Below are 10476 nucleotides of genomic sequence, written 5' to 3' on the forward strand. Positions count from 1 at the left end.
AGAGAGAGAGAGAGGGCAGTTGGCTGAAAATACATCAATCCTTCTCTCTCCAGGCGACCCCTTCCTTCCCCCTGAGCAAGTGAAAGAAAGGTGAAGTGAAAGAAATCACTTTGCATTGGTGAAGGGAGGGACTGAGTGAAGTGCCTTTGTAAGCGCTTGGAGGAGGACTGATTGATGGATTGTCTTCTTAAAGACTCTGATCTTACATCACAAAGGTCAGCAAAGCTGTTTTTAAATCACTGGAGCAAAGAAACTTTGTTTTTTAAATTGATTTGCTATAGTGCATTTTTTTGCCATCCACGTTAGTGCTTGGAATGGAACCCACGCGAATAATGAGGCTCAGCCTGTAGTTTTGAGAGCCAATTAGGTGGGTATTATGATACAGCAGGGAACCAATAAGGTATTAATATGTGGTGGGAGCCTGAGGGGAGATGGCAAAGCAAGTGGGTGGGGAGCTGCTGGGGGGACAATGAGATGGATTTTCCCCTGTTTTCATTTTTTTTAAAGCCCGAACATTTCCGGGGCATCATTTTGAGCTCAGTGCCGGGCTACATGATCATTAGCTATGCCACTGGCACCACCCTGTTTCTCATTTATCTTTCTTTTCCACTCTATTCCTTTTACCATGGCTTTCTACCTTTTTCACATGAGGTAACTTCAGGAAGTAATTCTTCTTATGACTTGCGCCTCTCTGGGCCGTTATTAAAGCTCTGTATTTAAGAACTCTATAACATGGAATGATTTAAAAAAAAGTTCAAACAAAATATTGGTTTCTGTTATAAATTCAAATGGTACATTTGTGGTCTAAAATACGAAAATGGCACACCGCTTCTTGGCCTGAAGTCACAACACAAGCAGAACACAAAACTCCATGCAAAGAAGCAATTTAAGGGGTATTGCTTTCTGAAAAGAAAATGTAAATGGCTCTTCAATGGTAACCATGACAACCAAATAAATTTATTGCTCACGGAACAGAGACTGTGACCATACACAGTTAAGCATGCTGTGAAATAGTGTGAAGCTATAGGGTGCCTTGCTACGGCACCGAAATGACACATGTATTACAGCCATAAGACTGCTGCCAAATATTGGTACTTAGATTCTTTGACTTTTCAGCTGAGCTATTTCTCTGTGTGGGTCTTGTAATGTACCTTCTCTCCCTCTATCTCCTGCAGTCCAACTGGCATGAGGTGCTGAGGGGGATGTGCATGTGTGTGGTTTGGGGGTGGATAATGTAGACACATGTTTGGACTGTGGTGCCATCTTGTGACATCTTCCAACTTCCATTCTGTAATTTCTGTCTTTGGGAGAGCAAAGCACCCTGGTATCTAAGTCATAAACCCCCAATGCCTGAAATGTACAGTTAAACAAAGGAGAAAGAGAGAGAGAAAATAAATTCCATCATAAATGCAATGAAGCTTAATAGCTTGGATTTAAGGCTTTGTCTTCAGTAGAACTTTCTAGACTTGGAGACAAAAGGAAAGGCAAAAGGAAGTATAGTGGGTGCCCTACTTTACAGGGGGCTCACTTTACAATCAGATCACTTTACAATGGACTCTCTATAGCAAAACAAGTTTCACTGTACAATGTTTATCCACTTTATGATGGGTTCACAGTTCCAGCCACTAGGACTTTCCTAAACTTGAGTAATTTGAATCGAGCCAAGCTTTCTGTAGCAAGTAACCACTGAGCACATTACACCTTTGGCAATATCTGCAGAGTAACTGATTGGTTTTTTGTGTTTTTTTTTTGGTTTTTTTTAATAATACATGTTTGTATGTAAAATGTATTATACGTTTGTATCGGTGTGTACACGTAGGTGTGCACATATACATATACTTGTGTATTACTTAGGTTTATATTCTCTCTATGGTTTCCGTACAGAGTCTTCACCTACCTAATGTTTATGCCTAATAAAGGTTGACTTGACTCACTAGGACCTTGTGGGTGATAAGTCAATCAGTGATGTAAATTTGGTAACTTCTCAGCCAATAGCAATAGTTTTCTTTCTAACCATTCAAAGGATCTGCATGGCCTACCTCTCATGCCCCTCACGAGGATTTGGTACAAATTCCGGAAAAAGCTTCATTTAAATAAGTGCCTGCACTGGAACGATGTGTCTCCTTACGGGTCAGAATTGCTGTTCCTAAACGCGATAAACGGATACTTGCACGGTAGAATCTCAGTTGATCAATGGATATTTATTACAGGACTGCTGCTGAAGAAATTTCCTGAGGACTTACCAAGGCCAAGAGGAAATCCCCAAAGTGTCAGCATCTGGAGCTTTGTTCTTCTTGTGAAATATGAAAAAAGAATGACAATTATTTAAAGAGGTTTCAGTGTTAAGACCTGATTTATTTATTTATTTTTTAAAAAAACCATAAATGCCAGTCTTGGCTTTGGCAGAGCTGCGGAAAGAACTGGATTCAACTTGCTTAATGTACAGCATCAACAGAACTTTGGACAAACCAAAAGGAGTTCGTTGTACTTGGAAAAGAAGGTGGGCTGTTCCTAACTTTTCCAACAAAGGGCTTAGTTTGCTGGTATTGAACATCAACTTTCAAAAAAATTTTGTTCTGGTTCTCAGTGCCTTTCAGCCATGTTCAACATGCTGGTTTTTATCTTAAAACCTTGATGCAGTTTAGTCCAGGAGAACTTTCTCCCATACAAACCTCTCCCTATTGCTGAGCTGTTGCTGTCTGTGCAGCAAGTTTACGCACTGCAAGAAATGCAATGTTTTCAGAGGTGGCCCCACTACTGTAGGCGTTTTTCCCTAGCGAGAGCTGCCTGATCCAGCTGTTCTTTAGCGAAACATTAAAACTCACATCTTCTGCATGGTGGTTTTTTTTTTTTTTTTAGTTTTAAGTTTTGACACAATTTCCTATTTCTAAGTTGCTCCAGTTATAGATTGTACAGTCTTTTAATCATATAGGATGTCACCACCTCTTTATAGCAGCAGGTACCAAAACCTGGCCCTTGAGCCAGATCCTACATCCTAAAAATGTCTTTCCTCCATGGCGCAGCGCTTACCGTTCTGTGCCACAGCTGTTATCTTTCCAGCTGGTCACCCTAGAAACCTGTGTTGGGCAACTGTTTCTGCCTGGAGATCCAGGTACGTAGCCTGCTGCGGTGATGGGCAGCAGAAATGGCTGCCCAGTACGAGTTTCTGGGGTGATCAGCTAGAAAGACAAGCAACTGCAGCATGAGGAGAAGGTATTTTTAAGATGCAGTGGTCCCATAGCTTGGAGACTGCTGCCTTATAATCACTGTGAGGATCACTGTCAGTGTAAATTTATTTTCCACATTTTTTACACCACCCTTCCTCCAAGGAGCTCAGGTTGGTGAATATGGTTTCTTCCCTCCTTTTGTCCTCACAACAACCCTGCAAGGCAGGTTAGGCTGAAAGAGAGAGTGACTTGCCCAAGGTTACCCATGAAGTTTCATGGCAGAATTGGGATTTGAATCTGGATCTTCCAGGCCTTAGTCCAACTCCCAAACCACTACACCATCCTGAAGCCAATTTCTGTGATAGCTGTGTGGCAGATCCACAGCCAATTAGGCCAAGCGCCATGCGGATATAGCTTAGTGCAGGTCTTCTCACTTCAGCTGGATCCTAACCATGCCTGGAAGTGCTTGGCTTCTTTGCTCCTAACTTATGCATTTATTTCCAGTATTTATACCCCACTTTTCAGTAAAGAACATTTCAAGGTGGCTTGCAGGAGAAAAAAACTTGCAACCATAGGGGGGCATCTCATTTTCTTTGGATACATCCCATCAAAACGTAAAACCAATAATAGAGAGAAATAATTAAAGCTTAGCAGTTTGTATTAATATGTGTAAGAAATGCATCACAGTACATAATTTAAAGCAATCAAATACAAATGTGAAAAAAAAACACAAACCCTTGCATTTAAAATAAAAATAAGGTTTGGATTAAACAAATTAACAATGGAGTTTGGGATGGTTTAGATTGAACCGTTAGGGTCTGAAATCCAATTATCAGTAATGTGCAGGAATATCTAAATTCTGCACCTGAAAACTGCAAGTTCATTAAATTCTCTCCTCATGCTTGAAGCCTTCAGTTCTCATTCTGGGCATAGGCTCTTTGCGGCCTCTAGCGTGTGTTGCAGGGTACTACATGCGGATTATAGCTGTGGGCTCCTGTTGGCAACCTTCAGTCTCGAAAGACTATGGTATCGCGCTCTGAATGGTGGTTCTGAAACAGCGTCTAGTGTGGCTGAAAAGGCCAATTCAGGTAGCTGTGGGCTACCTGAACTAAAACAGTAGTTTACAGTAGTTACTTTTCCACATTGGGCTAACACCGGTTTCCAAACTGCGGGTCCAGGACCCACCAGTGGGTCATGACCAATTTTGGGGGGTTTGTAAAACTGACAGGTCAAATTAGGCTATGTGCATCAAGGGTTAAACAAGCTGCTACTTGGGGAGGAGCACTGCTGTCCAATCACCATTATAGCCACACTCCTTGGCATTTAAAAATCAGGCAGCAGCCTCTAGGCCTCTTAAAAGTTTGAGAATCACTGGGCTATTACAATTAAAGCAGTAATTCTTGCTTTCAAATGTCTGTTGGCATAATACCACCACTCCTGAACTTGGACATAGCACAGAAGTATTATGCCTAGTAACTAGTGATAGATGTGCCCAAAGGCATAACTTGGGTGGAGCCTGAGGGGGACTGCCCCAGGTGCTATGCCAGAGGGGTGCATGACTGCCCCAGGCTCCGCCCAGTCACCTCCAGGTTCTCCCCAGATGGCAGGGCGCTGCTGGCTTTGCATGCCCTGTTCTAGTCTTCTAGGGAGGCTCCTAGCCTCCAAAGGGACAGAGTGCCCCACCCTCCGGGGAGAACCCAGAAGTGATGTCACAGTGTCATGTGACATTGTGAAGACACTGCCACAGGCATGGGGCACCTATGTCATAACGTCACTGTCCAGAGTATTGGGGCAGTCTGTTACAGCTCTGGATGTGTCTAATCTGCTAAAGCCATCGAAGGGTGCAATCCTAACCAGCAGTTATGCCGGTATAGGTGGCCTTGGAGGGTCGCAAACGTGCCGTAAAGCACATTTGTGCCTCCTTAGGTGGGAGCTGTGTTGGCGCATTCAGATGCGCCGCTGCGCAGACGGAGGTAGAAGCCTCCACTGCAGCTCCCGTGCCGCTGCTTGTGTTGGCGCGAGTGTGTCGACATAAGCGGCAAAGGTAGGCATGGGGGACATAGGGAGGGCGTGGGAGGGGGCGTTACTGGGGAGAGCAGAATGGCTTCAAGCCGCTCCGCTCTCCTCGGCCTTGCGCCACCTCCGGAGGTGGCGCAAGTCCGAGGAGACCCATAGGGCGCACAGCCCTTACCTATGGGTAAGAGCTTCCCCTTGTCTGTGGCTGAGCCACTGCTTGCTGCAAGCCTCCTGGCTTGCCTGCTCCAGCACGGGTTAGGATTGCGCCCTAAGTGTGTGGCTAAGGCTGCATATCAGGGTCAGAAATTCACAAATTAATTGTGTGGCATGAAGAAGCACTTCCTTTTGTCTGTTCTAAATCTACTATCAATCAGTTTCATTGCAGGATCCCTGGTCCATATGTGCTGTGTGTAAGAGAGAGAGGAGGGAAAGGGGAAAAAATGTTTCTCTATTCTTCTTCTCCATGCCAGGCATAATTCTATAAACCTCACTCATGTCCCTCCTTCATTGTCTTTTTAAAAGCCCCCAGTATTGCAATCTTTATAGGGAACCTGCTCCAATTCCCCGATAAGAACATAAGAATCTTATGTTCACCCTGTTGATCAGGCCCTGTTGGATCAGGCCATAGGCCCATCTAGTCCAGCCTCCTGTATCTCACAGTGGCCCACCAAATGTTCCAGGAAGCACACCAGATAACAAGAGACCTGCATCCTGGTGCCCTCCCTTGCATCTGGCATTCTGACGTAGCCCATTTCTAAAATCAGGAGGTTGCACATACACATCTTGGCTTGCAACCCATAATGAATTTTTCCTCCAGAAATTGGTCCAATCCCCTTTTAAAGGCATCTATGCCAGATGCCATCACCGCATCCTGTGGCAAGGAGTTCCACAGACCAACCACACGCTGAATAAAGAAATATTTTATTTTGTCTGTCCTAACTCTCCCAACACTCAATTTGAGCGGATGTCACCTGGTTCTGGTATTGTGAAAGTGGATCTCTCTATCCACTCTATCGTTCCCATGCATAATTTTGTATGTCTCAATCATGTTCCCCCTCAGGCACCTCTTTTCTAGGCTGAAGAGGCCCAAATGCTGTAGCCTTTCCTCATAAGGAAGGTACCCCAGCCCAGTCATCATTTTAGTCGCTCTCTTTTGCACCTTTTCCATTTCCAGGATGTCCTTTTTGAGAGGTGGCAACCAAAACTGGATGTTATACTCTAGGTGTACTGATTCTTCTGGCTACAGGCTTCAGCATTTTTTCCCCACCTTCTGCATTATATCACTCCTCTTATGTTGCTAAAAAAGAAAGCTGATTTTCAGTCTAAATGTTAAAACCTCAAAAGAATTCTTTCCATACCCTCCACTATTTCACAGGTGAAAATGGAAACATGCTTGCAATACCCTCTTGTCCTGCCAAGGGTCATTTGGCCAGCCCTAGTCCTTCTACCAGTGCCTATTGTTGAGTGCATCGCCACCTGCTGTTTTCATTGACTTTGTAACACTTCTATTCTCCATGGATTTAAAAGCGGGGATGGTGACAGTCCTTTTGGCTAAATGCATGCTGGGAAAAAAATAGCTGCCTCCTGCAATACAAAATCAACTGTCAAAATGTGCCTCGTTAGCAGTATGATGTGACAATGACAGGCGAGGCAGTGCATTTACCTTTGTGTGCATTACCCACCCACATACTTGGTGGTCTTGAGGGAGCGACACAGTGAAGAACTGCAACATTAACTGCTCACACAAGCTGTTAATAAGGGGGAAGACATTATAGCAGGGATGGATATGAGTTAACACAGACTATTCCTGCTAAACTGGGAAGTGTACACAGCTGAACTCCTCAGCATTTTCCTTTACTATCTTCGGTATGGGCTAGCTAGCAAATAATCTAAACGTATATAAATAGTCTTAATGACCAAGCTCTTTTAAAAACATGCATACACATTTCCAATTTGTGAGCCAGTGTGGTATAGTGATTAGTGGTGTACTTGGCCCAGGAAGACTCGGTCAAATCCCTGCTCACCCATGGGTTTCTTTGGTTGCCCTCAGGCCTGAGGAAAGGGGGATGGGGGCGCAAAATCCCTAGGGCTTGAGCTTCCAAGGGGCCTGGGCCATGACAAAACTATACAGTACGAAACAAATTTATTACAAAATGAATTTGGGTACTCAGTCTCAGCCTATCCTAAAACTGTCAATTAAAACCTTGTTTAAAAAAATGTAGTAACATCTTGTTCATAGGAAAATGTAGGAAAAGAGGGCAATCTGGCATCTTGCCCCAAGCACAGTGCCAGCTCTCAATGGCCCTGGCTGCCTTTCGTTACTGTCTCTCAGTCTGACATACTTCACAGGTTTGTTATGAGGATAAATTAAGGAGGGAGGAACCCTGCATGGTGTAATAAATATACAATGTCCTAGTTCTTGTGGAAGACGCCAAACACTGGTTGGGGAAGCAGATCATTCTAGAATGACCACAGACAACTATGGTGGACTTCTGCTTGTCTTTCTTATAGTGACATTCTTGAAGCGACAAGATCAGAGAGGAACCGAACTCTTTTAAACCATATGTCAGCACAGCAGGAAGCTCTCTGGGCTGCTCAGTGCCTTCCTGGCTCCGAGCTCATTAAGCGGCCCTTCAATTTCCATTTGTGACGGTGTGTTTAACAGGGGCCAGGGTCTCAGGTTCTGCCACTCTGTCAGCTGTTGCTTTACTGCTGGGTGATGTCAACCTGTCACCACCAGGAGAGGCCTAGACCCTGCATGGCCATCTGCCTTTCACTGGTGGTGCTGTGCTGGGGGATTTGTCACCTGCAAAGCAAGCTGCAAATTCACTTCGAGCGGAACAGTCAGGCCCTGGGGGCTGCCGAGCTGACATCTCCCAGCACTTCAGCCTAATGTTAAAATAATTAGGTACAAAAGCAAGACCAAACGCAACTGCACAGAACCCTTACAGAGGAGGTTTCTGCTGAACCTAAACCACAACTGTTACCCTGCACATGCCTGATCCTGTCTGATCTTGGAAGCTAAGTAGGGTCAGGCCTGGTCAGTACTTGGATGGGAGACCGTTTGGGAATAGCAGGTGCTGTAGGCTTATACCATAGTCTTTCGAGACTGAAGGTTGCCAACCATTTCAAACTACTACCAAGTAGGGGCAGTGGTAAAGGACAAGCTTTGTACATCAAAGGTCCAAGATTCAGTGCCTGAGATCTCCAGATCAGGGTTAAGAAAAACAACACCTATCAGTGGTACTTTGGCTTTTATGCTTCTCTAGCTGATAGTCTGGCTTGGAGAAGGGGATAATGGAGCCATTGCCCTAGCCCAGTGCTTCCCAACTTTCTTGACTGGCGGCTCCCTTGACCTACCGGGCCATTGGCTGTGGCTCCCCATTCAGAGTACAATCCTATACATTGTAAAGGGCAGCGGGAGAATTCCACAGCACCCCTGGCTGGTTGCCACAGCTTCTGGAAGAGTCACAGCTCACAGTATGGAAACCACAGCTCTTGCCAAAAGCAGCAAGTTTACATGCATTTTTGTGATTTGTAACTGGGAAAAGTTACACTGATAAAACCTACAGTGAGCAGCAGTCCCCCCCCCCATATGAATGTTCTCCTGTGTCTCTTAAAAAGGACTGGATTGATTTTCCTAATACAAATGTCTACCAATGCAGTGTGTTTTTCTTTCTCAGACTCTCAAGAAATCAGAAATACTGCCTGTAATTTAAGAGTCAATCTAACCGATCACGGTTAGAGTGTACAAGATACGGACGCAACTGAAACCTGCTGAATTGGCAACAATTCTGTACTTGTAAAGTAGTAAGTGGTTCCTTTCCAATCACAGATGCTTTGCTTTGGGTCTCCTCCCACCGCTTCCAACATCCTCACCATATCATTCACCCATGCGATTCACTCAACAATAGCTACGGTAACCATAGAATTACGAGAGAAAGGTTCCGGCGATTTCCCATGGCAGAGAGGATTCACACTGCTTGGACATTGTCCAGTTGCCAGCGATGCTTTTGAAAGACAATCAAGAGGCATGGAAGGAACAATTATGGTGCGTGAGACAGGGCCGGGACAAAGAAGGCTTGAACAAAGCATGCCATGAGAAGGCTACAGACAGCACAAAGGCAGTGTGTATCACCAATGTTAGTGGCATGGCAGAACTGTGTTGAGCGCAAAGGACTTAACTCCAAGTAACAAACAGAAGTCTGAACTAGGAGTTTAGCACTTTAGGCTCAAGCATGTTCACAGCCGCGACAGCCCACAGGTATGAAATGCGCTATGTAATTTACAGCACATACATAAGATTGTAGACATACATGTGGACATACATGTCTACTCAGAAGTAAGTCCCACTCAGTTTAATGAGACTAACTCTTTGGTAAATTATGTGTAGGACTGCATCCTTATTTATTTTCTACATTTTTATACTGCTCCTCCTCCAAGAAGCTCAGGGTGGTGTACATAGTTCCCACCTTCTTCTGTCTTCACAATCACTGTGTGAGGCAGGCAAGGCTGAGAGAGAGTGACTAGCCCAAAGTCACCCAGGAAGCTTTATGGCTGAGGGGGGATTTGAACCTGTTGCGAACAAGCAACAGTAGCAGACATGCAAACTCTCAAAGGTATCAGGCATACTGTTTGTAATTTAAAAGTCGACATAGCTGATTGCTGTTAGAGTATACAAGATAGCATAGTAGCAAACGTGTGTCTTCCTATGCACTACAGCAGCCCAAGTGAAGGAGAACTGTCACCTACCCAGTGACCGGTTAGCTTTTCTAGCTCGGTACCATCGGTGCAAAGTTAACCAGCAACTGGACAGCCAACAGAGGAGAGTCCTCTTTCATTGCCACTGCTATAATTGTGGCAGGCAGCATTAAGAAGAGCACCATCAGCTGCCTAACTTTCAGGCACCACAAGAGGGTGTAATTGGCATGTGCATGGTCTTTCAGAAGCATGGAGTGCACCATTGGGGGGTCCTTGCAGAGCTTTAGCCAAAGCCAAAGCCAAAGTCACCATTGGTTTTAAGAAAAGATCAACACGGTTTTGTACGTGCACTTGATGAATGGTCATCTCCATACGAGTTTTAAGAGTGAGTCCTAAGATTGGCATCAAAGCCCTTTCTTTGTGTACCATCAGTATCAAAAAGGCTGTGGGTAGCAGGGCCTCCGAGAAGAATTTCATCAGGGGGTACAATTTTTCTTTTGGTCCCCTTACCAAATGGGTGGGGAGGGATGAAACAGAGCAGAAGGTGATGAAAGGGTGAGTGGAACAGAGGTGTGAAGGAAGCAAAGCAGAA

The sequence above is a fragment of the Tiliqua scincoides genome, chromosome 5, assembly GCF_035046505.1.
Source record: "Tiliqua scincoides isolate rTilSci1 chromosome 5, rTilSci1.hap2, whole genome shotgun sequence".
Taxonomy (NCBI): domain Eukaryota; kingdom Metazoa; phylum Chordata; class Lepidosauria; order Squamata; family Scincidae; genus Tiliqua; species Tiliqua scincoides.